General features: G+C 38.9%; 1 protein-coding gene across 7 annotated transcripts in view; it reads left to right on the top strand.

Annotated features, from left to right (window-relative positions):
• Positions 1-15,021, top strand: part of STARD13 (StAR related lipid transfer domain containing 13) — a 404,789-nt gene that overhangs the window by 287,235 nt on the left and 102,533 nt on the right. The gene's annotated exons all lie outside the window — the stretch shown is intronic.

Here is a 15,021-nt window from a genome sequence, read left to right as displayed (position 1 = left end):
CAGGACACATACTAATATGAAGGGATTTTTCTTCATTAAGGAAAAGATGTAGAGAAGAACACAAGGCAGTATCTTATAAAACAATAAAAAAATCATTATGCTTAAGAAAATGAAAATGCTACATGTTTAATACCTCTCAGCTCAAAACATAGAGATATTTCACTTATCCAAAATCCACTGATACGTCCACATCAGCTATATAGAAAAGACCAATAAGCAAAGCAACATAAATGTTGGTGCACTGAAGGTTTTGGGTTTTATTGATAGACCAACACCAGAGATCCTTCCAATTTCACTTATTTACTCTCATGTAACAAATGATCCCTTTTAAAAAAAGATTTATTTTTATTTTTAGAGAGAGAAAGGGAGTGTGAGTTCAGGGAGGGGCAGAGAGAGAGAATCTCAAGCAGACTCCCTGCTGAGCCAGGAGCCTAACATGGGGCCCAATCTCATGACCTGAGCCAAAATCGAGTTGGATGTTTAACCAGCTGTGCCACCCAGAACCCCCATATTTCCCAAATAATTCTGATGTGTTTAATGTCTAAGATTTTGGAGGATAAAAAACTAGAAATTTGAAGGAAAAGGAGACTACCAATGTATACACAATAGATGGAAGTGAGATGGCCAATTTGTTGATAGCAATGGGGAGGAAAAAAGTGATCATAAAAAACCAATCCGTCTCAAAAGTCCTACACAGCACTCTGGGATAAGGGTTATTCTTATTCCTCGTGTGTTTCCAATAGTGACAAATATACTTAATACATATTTACTTGTGTATTTGTTAGATCAATTAGCATTTTATTTGATACCAAAGGTCTCACCATATTGTATCTGATATTTATATTGATGATCTTTCATGTTTAAGAATATATTAAATTATGTATGATATCATGTTTTAAAAGAAGGAAAAATACATAACCTTTCAAAAAATGCTGTCATCCCAAAATGTTGGGTTTTTGAAAATTTTTAAGTTTAGAAGCTGTACTGTTAAGTCCTTTGGTTCACACATGCAAAAAACTTAGCTATCTTAAAATACCTCACTTCTGAAGTTTTGAGCTTTTAATTCTCATATGTTGTTCATGAAAAGAGTAGGATGACTTAGATGATTGTCTAGGGAATCAAAGTTCCAATAAGTTACATGTCTACACAGAATGAGGAAGATCTGCTTATGTTCAGGAGATCATAGTTTTGAGAGAAATGTGCAGGAACAGGGATATTTTATGTGTGTATTCCTATCGATGTTGTTATTTTCTGAAGAAACAGAGACTCATTTAAACTTGCCCAATCATAAAAGGAAGGATGCAGTACTCATTAGGGTCCATTTATAAGGTATTCTATGTAACCCTTCTCCTAGGCACATGATGGGATTGTACATCCTCTTTGAGGTTATGCATCAGTCATGTTACTGATGAAATGTGGGGTAGAAAGAACATGGATCACTTACAGGTGGAAGCTTCAGATGTGTTTTCTTCCTGCTGCTGTGATGATTGTTGAGATGAAGTCTCCAGTAGCCTGTATACCTGAGGAACTAAGGTGTAGCCAATGCTTAGTGGACATATAGAATAAGAAGTATACTTTTGTTGTGTTGAACTGCTGAGATTTGGGGGCTATTTGTTACTGAAGCATAATTCAGTCTATCCTGACTGATACAGAATTGACTATAAAGATACAGAACTATATATTCCACATCTAAGACCAGGAAATAAGATATAGCCAGGGTTCATGGGAACTGAAATGAAGATGTAGAAAAATCACAGTTCTTTTCTCCATGCTGTGGCTGCATGGTGTTTTTTGTCTTTGCTTTTCTCAACATGTCGTGAGTTATTTCCAGCCCTGCTAGTCAAAACAGTTGTTTTTCCGTCCTTACCCCAGACATTATCAAATATAACTGCTGTCGTTTTTTTTTACCCTGGACTCTGACTGTGTTTTGGGACACCCAGTTTAGTTTCCCTATGGTAGGAACACGATTGATTCAATTAAAGCTGCATTATGAACTCTTGATTGAGGTATCCTCCCCTATTCCAACCCACCATGGCCATTACTAAGCAAGCCTATGGTGTACATGATTTAGGAAATTCCAAGATCTAGAAAAAATAATGGTTAGCATTCAGTGACCATTTCATTCATACCAGGCACAATTCTTTTTTTTTTTTTTATTTATACATAGAGACACACACACACACAGAGAGAAAGAGAGAGAGAGAGAGAGAGAGAGAGAGAGAGAGAGGCAGAGACACAGGTAGAGGGAGAAGCAGCCTCCATGCAGAGAGCCCGACACGGGACTCGATCCAGGGTCTCCAGGATCACACCCTGGGCTGCAGGCGATGCTAAACTGCTGCACCACTGAGGCTACCCATACCAGGCACAATTCTAAGTGCTTCTGTGTGTGAACTCTTTTACTCCTTTGACAACCATGTGACATATGTATTATCATTCTCATCTTACCAATGTGTAAACTGAAGCACAGAGCACAAGCCAGGAGTGAGAGAGGCAGGATTTGAATACAGGCCCTGTGGATCCAGAGCCACATTTTTAACTACTCTATCTGGCATTAAGGTTTTCATTTTCCAAGTGCATTTGTCCTAGATAGCCAGAAATGTGTTACATACAAGCTTTTTAAAAGTATCCAGGTTGTTTTGAGTTTTGCTTTATGACTGTAGTATTATCCTTGAAGAACTATGGTTAAAACAAAGTATAAAAAAAAAAAGTATAAACCTTGCAATGTATTGTATACACCATTGTTCTCAGGTAACTCCTTTAACATCTTTCTTCAGATTCCCAGAACTGCCAGTAAATGCTGGGTAATCTAGGACAGTGGGATCACTTCCACTTAAATTGTTTTGTTGATTATCAGATTTTAACTAAATTAATCTGTGCCCTGTTTTCAGAAATGAAATTCTGTAGTAATCCCAAAGTAGAAAATAGATTCCTAACCCCTCTTTCCCTTTGAAAGCCACTGTATTTATCAGTAACTTAATTATGTGTGTTTCACAGACCAATGATCAACACAAAATTAATTTAGTCTTAAGAAGATTCAGCTTGGGAACAAATAAGAATAATAGCAGTTAGTCTCAGGGCCCTGTTTCTTGAGATTACTGATGCATTCTCTCGGTGATGTTATTCATTACCAAAGAGGAATTTTGAACATTTTGCTGGTTGCTAAAAATTTCAAATGGCTGAGAATTTTTAGGATTTTGCCATTTATATGTCATATGGATAGCACATATAGGTATCTTATTTCTTCTTCATCCCTAATATAGAGAACTATGAGAAAAAAGAAACATAGAAACCCAATAGAAATGGATCTTAAATGTGCTGTAGACAAAGGGAGCAGAAGCCATTCTGGAAATGTTCTGTATCTGCTAATTCACATTGGCCTGACTTATAAGTGTTTTTCTTAGTCAAACAGAATTTGTGACTAATGTAATATATGGATAGGAATTAATTCAAAAGAAAGCTTTGAATACTTTCTATGATCAAATACATGTGAGATGATTAAAGAAAATGAAGAATGACTAAAACTCTGTTCTCAAGGAATTCACAATTTAGTGGGAGGACACCCCCACATGTAGATCAATAGCGATGGCTACTCTGACACTGTGGTCAGATAAAGTACTATGAGGATACAGAGGCAGGGCTTCATGCTTAGAAGGGCCTGGCCCTAGGTTTCATATTCTGCAATAGCCATCTTGAGATTATTATTTTTTGATGTGATAAAATACACGTAACATAAAATTTGCCATCTTAACAACTTCTAAGCGTGCAGTTCCGTTGCATTAACATATATTCACATTGTTGTGCAAACATTGCTGTTATCCATCTCTAGAATACTTTTTGTCTTGCAAAGCTGAAACTCTATCCCATTAAACAACAATTCTTCATTCCTCTCTCCTCCCAACCCCTGCCAACTACTATTCTACTTTCCATCTCTCTGAATTGGACTACCCTAGGTATCTCAGATAAGTGGAGTCATGTAATATTTGTCTTGTTGAGGCTGACTTATTTCCCTCAGCATAATGTGCTCAAGCAAATGTTTTAGCATGTGTTAGAATGTCCCTCCCTTTTAAGGCTGAATAATATACCATTGTATGTATTTACTACATTGTGTTTATCCATCCATTTATTATGAGATGCTTATACCTTTTGGCTACTGTTGAATAATGCTACAATGAATGTGGATGTATATATATCTCTTAGAGACTGAAATTATTAATAATTAATAATTTTTGAGCAAGGGTGTTTTCATTTTGCACTGAGATACACAATTTACATAGTCATGTGTCAGGGAACTGAATAAGAGTGAGCTGGAGCTCCAAGGAAGAATTGGATTGGCCAAGCAGAGGAGCAGGACAAGGGCTCTATTCAGAGGGAAGAGGGTGAACCTGACCCAGAGGGAGGAGGAGCCCGGTGTGCTAAGGGACGAGCGGGACACACACCCAAGACAAATAAATGAATCTTTGGTCTGAGATCAGTTTTCAGTCCTCATGTGTCACAAAAGTTGATGATATGATTCAGCCTAAAAAGGGGAAGGAAATATTGTCACATGCTACAATATGGATGAACCTTGAAGACAATAAGCTAAGTGAAAAAAGCTGCTCACAAAAGGATAAATGCTGTCTGATTCCACTTATCCAAGGTCCCTGGAGTAATCAAACTCATGGAGACAGAAAGTTAGAATGCTGGTGTCCAGGGACTGGGGCAAGAGGAAATGGAGGGTTGTTTAATGAGGACAGAGTTTCAGTTTTGCAAGATGAAAAGCATTCTGGAGCCGGATGGTGACGACGGTTGCACAACAGTGTGAATGTATTTAATGCCACAGAATTGGATACTTAAAAGCGGTTAAAATGGTAATTTTTTTTCTGTGTTCTACCACAATTAATTTTTTAAAAAAAGGTTGATGATGAGTGTTTTCATTTCAGTAGTCCATATGCTGTTGTACATTCTTCCAGAGCCTAAATAGATTGGGGGAGTGTGTTTACTATGTCAGTGGATGTGAAGACTACTGTGAATCCATCTAACTGCATCTCTGATACTCATTCAAATTTTTGTCTGTTCTTGCAGCCTCTACAAGAACTTTTTATTCATAGAGGGCAAACACTTTCTGTTAATATAAAAATGCTGTCCTTTTATCTGTGTTGTTCATTGTAGAAGAGATGAATGATGGAGTAATCTGTTGGAATCAGAACCTAGATAGCTTTTAGTCATCTGTTTTCTGAAGATATTATATTCTAAATACATTAATTTTTATAAGGGGTTATTTTCATTCTGATAGCTAAAGCTCATTATCTAGAACCAGCTAATACTCATTGTCTGGTATGTAAAACAATATAATAAATAATTACAGACTTTTTTCCCCTGAATTTCAGGGAATGTTAAAATGAGCTAGGAAGAACAGAGGCCATGCTTCACATGGGAACTTCAGTATGACTCCAACAAGACAGAACTAAGTCTGCTGATGAAACACATGGCCTTTTTAAGGAAGAATCCCTTAAGTGAAAGCAACATTCTTACCAAGCAGGGACCAGCAGGACTCAGCTCTAGTTACCGCCCCCCCCCCTTATTTTCCCTCAAAATACTCATTCTATTCCTCAATTCTCTGATGCACTCAGATTCACTTCTGAGATGGCATTTTCTTGTTCTCTAAATATATTCTTTCCCAAGGAGCAATGGTTTGTGCGTCTTACTGGAAAAACTACAGTTAGAATCTAATGCTTCCAAAGGATTTAAACAAGGTTTAGTTTCCCTGGAAATAAGGCTCTTTTTGATGGTTGTAAACATTTTTCTTATGAGATTAGTAGCACCTGAATCTCTTGACAGTAAAGGCCACCTTGAAAATCAAAATATGGGCAGTCGTTTAAACAGCATTCTAGTTGTTTAAACACCTTACCCAGTGAACACCATTATGAATGTTTCATCTTAGCTACCATCACAGGAGAAAGGGGTGTGTGTGTGCGTGTGTGTGTGTGTGTGTGTGTGTGTGTGAGAGAGAGAGAGAGAGAGAGAGAGATGATAGAAGAAATCTGGGATTTATTAAAAGCTAAGGTTTTTAATAAGGTCTGAAGTCATTAAAGGTCAGAGCTGACTGAAGCAGTTATCACTCTGGGCTGATGATGTTCCTAGGTTCGGATTACGGGGAGCATTACAGTAGAGTAGCTAATCTTTTGTGGCCAGTGCTGCTTGCCTGTGTTGATAAGTATGATTAACAACTTTAAAAGTCAAATACATTAGCAAATGCCTTATTGCCCCCAGGAATGCTCATGGCCACCCACACTTCACAGCAAAATGAAAAACAAGTTCAGGAGCCTAGGATTCCTGAACCTTTTAGATAAGTTTGCCTCCAAGTTTGGTTTTGAAGTTGGTTTCAATCAAATCATGTAGAGTTGTTGTTAGAAAGCAGGCAGATATGAAAAAAAAAAATGAGGAATATACTTCTAGTTTGGGAGATTGTAAAAAATGATGTTCATTATAGTTTCAGAACCTACTTTAGGCCTGCTTTTCCCTAGAAATTTCAAAGTGAACTTTAAAAAGAGATACTGGCTTTTTGTTTGATTTAGAAAAGTCATTGCATAATCCAGTTTTTGAGAGTAATCCCAAATAAAAGTCCGAACTCCAGGCCACATACACATTGCATGAGGCAATGATAGGTGACATAATCTTCAAAACAGTGGAAGAAATTCAGTTTAGTAAGTGCCTGCGAAGCCTGGCTTGCTGTGTGACCAGGGGCTTTGTTCCTTGCAACTGGGGCTTCATTGTGGATGTCCATTAGCATCATAATTAAAGCAAGCCTCTGTGCTAAGTGTCATACAAAGCAATTCTGGATTTCTCTGCCCAGCATTAAAAAAAAAAAAACCATTGAAATTTTAAACTAGTATAAGATTTGACTTTTACAGTTCAAGGGTTAGTAGATAGTGGGGGGTGAAAAGAGAATAGGAGCATGGAATTAGGGTAGACAATCCTGAAGAATAGTAGTGCCAGGTTCCAAGAGGCAAATCCATGCTTGTAGAACTGTCATGAACACAGTGCATGAAATTGGCATCTCTCCAGCAGGTAGTTTATACTTTCTGCCTCACTGTTGACTTTCTCTGGTCTGTAGCTGCTGAATGCCAGAACTTCACATACCTTCCCTACCTTGAGAGAGCCAGTGTAGGTTTTGTTCCATGGTAACAGAAACCGCAAGCCAATTAGGTTGCTCTCCAAAGCATCAGATTTGTAGGAAAGATGTCGATATGATGAAGCTTTCTCTATTTTCCCTTTCATCATTTACATCCTTCTGAGCCTATTGTGGACATAGTTATTCTTGTTCTATGTGATCTTATTTTCTCTGTCTTTAATAGGACTTTCCAATGCACAGTTGACTTTTAGCTGATGAAAATTTTCCCCATTTCTCTCTCTTTTTTTATGGGTAGTATAAGCCAGAAGTTTATAACTTTTGGAATTTTACAAATACTGAAATGGGAATCCTATGTGTACAGTGGAACATCTGCATAAATAACACATTGCTGACATTTTGAAGCTGTACATGATGTGGAATTAAGTTCTTATCATTTGAATTCCATGTACAGCTGTTGTTACTCATCCAGTTCATTTTTGAGAGCCCTTGTGCTGTACATATGCTGTCAGATTTTTCTTACATAATCTTTTTAGATAGAGAAAGCTCAGGGTTACCTGGGTGGCTTAGTCGGTTAAGCATCTGACTTCAGCTCAGGTCATGATCCCAGTGTCCTAGGATGGAGCCCCATGTTGGGCTCTGTGTTTAGTGGAGAGCGTTCTTCTTCCTCTCCTTCTCCCCTCACCGCAACTCGTTCTCTCTCTCTCTCTCTCTCTCTTGCTCTCTATCTCAAATAAATAAATAAAATCTAAAAAAGAAGGAAGGAAGGAAGAAAGAAAGAAAGAAAGAAAGAAAGAAAGAAAGAAAGAAAGAAGGAAAGAAAGAAAGCTCGAAAACTCAGGATCAGTAATCCAAGCAGCCAAGGCCATTACCTTGACCTTGACTTACTTCAAAATAAGAATCTATCAAAGGTGAGGGTCATATGCTTCACTTGAAAAACCTAAGGGCTTCACAAACTTTCCATCTTAAACATTTACTAAAAGCAAAATTAATTTTATGATTTTCTCATTTTATAATGAAAGGCAACATTCTTCTCCAGAAAAAGAAAGGAGATGAAATATAATAGACGTTACGCGATTGATTATTATACCCTTTTAAGAATGTTGAATGCTGGAGAAGGGGTTTGTGGAGAATTTGTTTTTAGAGCACAATATAAACATGGGTTTGTTCGGTTTTCCACATTACCCGGAATGTTTGCTACCCAACTTGCGTCGGAGGCATACACAAACAGTATCCTGAGAACTGAAAACCACAGATTGCAACTTGAAAATGAGCTCTATGATACCAGAGATTGCAGGAAGTCACAAAGCCCTCATTGTGCACCTGCGCACCTGACTGTAAGTGTTGGTGGTGGGACCCCTGTAGATGAGCGCGTGCCACTGCTCCCTTGTGCTCTCAGTGCATGCCCAGAGCAAGCGACCCAAGATGCAAATCTGGAAATTCGCCATTTCCGTTGCCATAAGGAAGACTAACTCAGCAATGGCAGGTAGTATTTATTTACCGCTTAAAGTAGGGTAGGTAGGAAAGAGGCAGATATGCTCCACGCAACTGCGTGCCTGTTAGAGGGACAGTTGGTCACCTGAAACAAGTCAAGGAATTGAATTCGACTCAATTATTTCATTCATTTATGAGTTTGTGTGCTTACTCATTTATCCATCGATTCTACTGCACTGCTTAGAGAAGAACAGGAGGGACATCTCTCAGCCACAGGTGGACGAGTGACTCACCTCAAAGGCACTGGCGTGTTTCCGACTCCATTTTGGGACCTTGTCACTTTCTTGGTCTGATGTCCTTGGTACCAGACTTTTGATTGCATAGCTAATTGGGTTCCACTAGATTCAGCTGGTAGCTTTATTTGTTCATTTAAAGTTCTCCAAGACTTATTGAATAGTATGTCTAATATGATTCTGTTTATATAAAAGGAATTACCTAGTAGGTGTGCAGCATGGGTGTATATGTACATATTATGTGTAGACACATGGATATGTTTTACTCATATAAAATATGTGTATATATATATATGTGTATGTATATATGATATATATAAAAAGATATCTATATCTATAAAGTTTGGAAGATGGACACTAAATTATTATTAGTGATAACCCCTAGGGAGGGGAAGCAGAATTAGGAGTTGTAAGTAAAAATGGACTTTTGTTTAAATTTTTACTGTGAGCGATATTTGGTGTAATTAAAATTATTTTAAAGAAAAGTATTGTATTTTTTAATACTTCATTTATTTATTCATGAGAGACACAGAGAGGGGGCAGAGACATAGGCAGAGGGAGAAGCAGGCTCCATGCAGGGAAGCCTGATGTGAGACTCAATCCCAGGACCCTGGGATCATGCCCTGAGCCAAAGGCAAACATTCAACCACTGAGCTACCCAAGTGTCCCTAAAGAAAAGTATTTTAAAAGTTGTTTTTATTAGTTATTAAAATGTGCTATAGATATTCTTTTATTTCTTTGTGAAGATAGCAAAATAATTTAAAAAATGAATGAACCCTTCTTCAGGATAAGAACTGTATTTTCATATTTAAAATTATATTTGTAGCATAATATAAATTAATGTGTAGTACCTTTCTGGGGTTTTTTTTCTAATTCCTTTTTATTTTGCCAAGGAATCAGTGAATTTCTTAGGCTGGGCTTTTTGGTCAAGCAATCTTTGGAACTTTTGCATATCTTCTTAAATGTCTTATGGGTTGTATGTCTTATGCTGCCTTTATTAATAAATGAAATGATCACATTGGTTACACACAACTCTTAGGTTCTTTTTGTCAGATGAAAGTAGCCAAAGAAGAAATTTTGAAGCAGAAGAGGGCCAACTACTCTCCTCAAAACTTCATAATTAAGTCATATCAATAACTGGACATAGGACCAGTTTCTGCCGGGTATATGGACATTTATTAAACAAACACCCCCACATGTACATCAATTCACATAACCTGGGTGCAGGTTTCCTTTTATGGGCTTCACCTACAGCCTTACATAAAGAGCCGAGAGAGGCTTAGGGCAAGCACCTCCGTTCCCAAAACCGATTCTGTCACCTGTGTAGCCAGCATCAGACAAGAGCAACTCTCCAGAAATCATGGCTAAGTGAACTACAATGATTACAGTGTCATGGATGACTCTTGGGTTGTTTTTGGCAGATCATGGCAGGCAGATAAGTACTTCTGGAGCAAAAGAAGGTTATCTACTCTCCCAGAACCTTGCAATCAACTCATATTAATAACACATCTAGGACTGTTTTCAGGATTGAGACTGGAGCATGCTCACCAGAGATATAAAGGCCTTACCAGGTTTTACACACTGAAATATTGTAGCCAGTCCATATTTCTTGAATACCTCAATTCCACTGAGCACACTAGTCAACAGTAACCGTTTTCACTAGTTGAAACCTCTTTTTGACACTCGGAATGCTAACTGGAGATTGTTAATGGAGAGGTAGTGCCAGCAGGGTTTATATCAGCAGATTCTGAAGCACAGGCTCCCTCTTTGGAATACCAGCTAGACTGTCTCAGACTTTGAATGCTTTATTAGATAGATGCTAGACGCACCTGGGTTATAGCTGAACCTAAGTAGCACATAACTTTGTACCATCTATACTCAAGTATTTTAGAGTAAATTACAGACAAGTACTGCAATTACCTATTCTTGCAGAGAGTTCTGTTTCTTGAATTGAGATTAATGATATTCAGCCCTATAACTGTAGTAGTAATCACCTATATTTTAGAATTCTAACTATGGAATGATGAGTAACACATATTGAATGTTGATGGCAAACTCCATCCCCAGCATTTTACATTTACACTTAATCTTCATAATAACCCCAAGAGGAGTAGTATTATTTCCCCTTTAATAAAGAGGGATCTCAAGCAACTTGTCCAAACTCATGCAGCTTGTATCTGGCAAAGTCCAGATTAGAACCCAGGCATTTGGAACATAAAGGCAGTTTCTTCACTGCATTAAAGAAAGAACACACTCTTATCCATGAAGCTGTACTGTTCTCACGAAATACTGCTCTTAATTTGCTCTTGCACAAATTCCGTGCATAAGGCATATTTCTACACGCTATTACATCTAAACAGCTCTTGCCTTGATGTGCACTGTCCTCTCTGGAGTCCTTGGTTCCTCAGTATGTCTTCCTCTCTACAGAGCTGGCAAGAAAGATCTAATAGTCAGGCCTGGCTCTCTGCAAGAAAGAAAAAAATCCCAAGGAGCCTCTTGGATCCTTCCTGTGGTGCCCTTTCACACCACCACAAATGGTTGCTGTACAATTTTTGCACCCCTCCTCTGAGCCTGGACTCTACTTCAAAAAAAAAAAAAGATGTTTTATCTCTGTAGAGAGTGAGCTTTCATATATAAACTTTCAGGGATGTAAGCCTGGGTTCTATTGTCCCAAAGCTAATTAAAAGAAAGGGGATTGGACGGCCTGAACCGCACAATTTGTGGAATATCACTTAATCTGGCACTTCACCTTTGCCCTACTCTGTAACCAGGTCCCTAAGTTTAGAGCTTCTGTTGTTACAGTCCCATAAACAATATATCCTGCACCTTTTTGGTGTGTTGAGGAGAGAATGGGACCAAGGACTCTCAGATCTAGCTGCTCCTTAAACAAATGAAGTCAATGCATTGTATGTAGGCGCTGTCTTTCCTTGAATCTTTTATTAAACTTTTCTCCTCTTTGCTAGACCTCCCTGGAAGCACTTAGTTTTGTTCTCCTCTTTGCTAAGTCATCATCATTTTTTCATCTGATTACTGTTTCTTCTTCTTTTTAAAAATCATTTTAGTTTATTTTGTTTTTCATTGAGACAAGTGTACTCTTTAATTCCCATCCCCAATTTCCCCCATCCTCCCACCCACCTCCCTCGTGGTAATCATCATTTTGTTTTCTGTAGATAAGAGTCTGTTTCTTGGTTTGTCTCTCTTTTTTTCGCCTTTGCTCATTTGGTTTGTTTCTTAAATTCCACATATGAGTGAGAAATATGGTATTTGTCTTTTTCTAACTGACTTATTTCACTTAGCATAATATTCCCTAGCTGCATCCACGTTGTTGCAAATAGCAAGATTTCATTATTTTTTATGGCTGAATAATGTTCCATTGTGTATATATACCACATCTTCTTTATCATTCATCAGTCAGTGGACACTCAGGCTGCTTCCATAGTTTCGCTGTTGTAGATAATGCTGCAGTAAACATAGGGATGCATGTATCCCTTTGAATTAGTGTTTTTGTATCTTGGGGGTAAATACCCAGAGTTGAATTCCTGGATTGTAGGGTGGTTCTATTTTTGATTTTTTGAGGAACCTCCATACTGTCTTATAGTGGCTGGGCCTGTTTACATTCCCATCAACAGTATAAAAGGATTCCTTTTTCTCCACATTGTCGCCAACACTTGTTTTTTGTGCTTTTGACTTTAGCCATTCTGACAGGTGTGAGGTGATACCTCATTGTGGTTTTGATTTGCATTTCAGTAGATTAGTCCTATTTATTACTGCTGTGCTTGATTCATGAATTTGTTCTGCGCTTAACACCTGGGCACAGATGTGGCTTGTGATGCATAACTGACTTCTTATGCTCAGAGCTTCATAAAAATGGGAAGCTTCAGATGCCAAACCATTTGTTTTGCCATCTGGTATAATTCTGGCAAGTATTTTTGTCCCAAATATGGATTGTGTTCCTTTTTTAAGTACTGATTTCCTCAGGCATGTGGGTATTGGGCTTTTGATCAAGAAAATGGGCAAGACTGAGTTACATAGGCTTCTGGCACCTTTGATTTGGTGGTTGTGGGCAAAGCTGCCACATATTTTGGGTTGGTTGTATACTGCACAACTCTAGGTTGTCCTGGTTCTGGGGAAGCTGGGTCCCAAAGTAGAAGTAGAATTTGAATCCTGAGGTCCCCTCCCAGTGCTTATTCCAGTCCCCAATATTTTTCTTCCTTTGCCATGGTTCAGCACTAGCAATCTGGTGTCTTATCACCAGTACTCTACAATGGCTTTCTTATATAGCTGCATATCTGTTTTAAATGGCTGTATAGTATTTCTTTATATGACTGTACCATAATTTCTTTGTAGGTTCCCTATTGGTGGGTATTATGTAGTTTGCAATACTTCGCAATTACAAATAATGCTGAAATAAAAACTTGTATGTGTTTGTACATATGTCTGCAAATATCTCCGGGAAAAATTCCTCCAGGTAGGATTTTCTTTGACTCATCTCCCTTGACCCTCATATCTAAGCAGATGCTGCTAGGACCCTTCCCTTCTTCACCCTCATCCTCTAAGCTCGAGCCTTCATGACCTCTTGCTTAAATTACTGCAGTAGCCACCCACGTGGGTCAGTCTACCTCCTGCCTCCTTTATAATCTATCGGAAACATGGTTACTAGGTCTCGCTGCTCAGATTATGTTATACCTGTGTTCTAGAACCTCCCAGGGTTCATGATTGCTGATTGAACTCAGTATTAACCCCCTTGCCCCAGCATTCAAGGCCATACCGCTGTATGTGGTTCCAGCCTGTCTTTGGAGTCTCATCCTCCATGATTCCCCCACATTCCCTGTGCTTCAGCAGACTCAGATAGCTTCTGGTTTCCTGAGCTTGCCTTGCCTCTTGTCTCTTTCTGTGCCCTAGAGCTCATTTTTTTTCTCAGAGTGTCCTCTTTCAAGTGTTCCCCCTCGTCTCTGCCTGCACAAATCCTTCCCAAACTTTAGTGCTACCACCCTAGTCATGTTTTCTGAATTCTCCCACTCCTTAAACTAGATGTGATCCTTCTCCTTCAAAGCCCAGCTGTGCTCTTTCTACCCCCAGCTGGCTTCAGATCCTGTTTTTGATTATAATCTTTTGCGCTGCTGGAAACCAGTGGTAGCTAAAGAGCTGGAAGCATGCATCCTCTGGTTTGTCTAGTAAAGTGCCTTGCATAGGTAGGCTTTGCATAGGTAGGCATTAAAAATGTGTTTATTAGCTTAGATCTTCGCAATTCGTAAGTTCACTTACCCCAAATTGGCATAGCCCTGCAGCTTGGGGAGAAGAGATCATATATCTGAAATCATTAATATGAAAGTAGATTCCCTTCCCAGTGTGTTTAGTCAAAAACACAGAAACACATTGGCAGTGAGTGGCATTCAGGGTAGGAACAGGAGCCCATCACATCTGCCTTTCCTTCTCCAGGAGTCTACTCCTGTTGTACATAGCCCACATGGAGTAGGGTCCCCCTAGACTTGGAAAGGTGACTTCTTTCCAGCCACAGCAAGCAAAGACTCACATCCCCATTTTAGAGGAATTTACCCTAATAATCCATGTACTTTCATTAAGGGGTTGTTTACAAATATCCTGGTTCTTGACTCACTCATTGTCCGCAGAATGACATTCTCAGGAGAGGAAGTGGGAGGCCGGGAGTTGCTAGGGGAAGTCAGAAAGCAGGATCAGGTCAGGCCCCCCGCCCCCAAACAAAATCTCATCTCTTTTCAGTGACCTGGAAAGCCCCAATCTCACATTTGAGGACACACAGGTAACCTCCACTTTCAAGCTCAGGCTTCTCATTATAATCCATACTCTCTCCTTTGGAGGGAGTAACTCTTACCTAGTTCAAGTTCTCATTCATTCACTTACTCAACACATGCCAATTGTGTAGATCCCCCCCCCCCCCTTAAAGGAGTTATGGACTAATAGCAGATGACAGTTCCAGGATTCTTTCTGTGAGGATGTGTAAAGAGAACTAAGGTTTCAGACTTTTACTACTGAGCCCCACTTGACCTATGTTTACCATGTATTCTCTCTCACCAAAGAGTTAAAATATTCAAAGTCAAAGTTGCTGTTGTCCTCAGGATGCACTTTGTACCCTACACATTATTCCTGGAATCCTTTTGTCTCTAGTGCTCTTTATCACAGGCTGGTATTTATTTTGGTACCACTCTT

This window comes from Vulpes lagopus, chromosome 8, assembly GCF_018345385.1.
Source record: "Vulpes lagopus strain Blue_001 chromosome 8, ASM1834538v1, whole genome shotgun sequence".
Classification (NCBI taxonomy): domain Eukaryota; kingdom Metazoa; phylum Chordata; class Mammalia; order Carnivora; family Canidae; genus Vulpes; species Vulpes lagopus.
The sequence above is the reverse complement of the archived record's forward strand: the minus strand, read 5'-3'. Positions and strand labels throughout refer to the sequence as shown.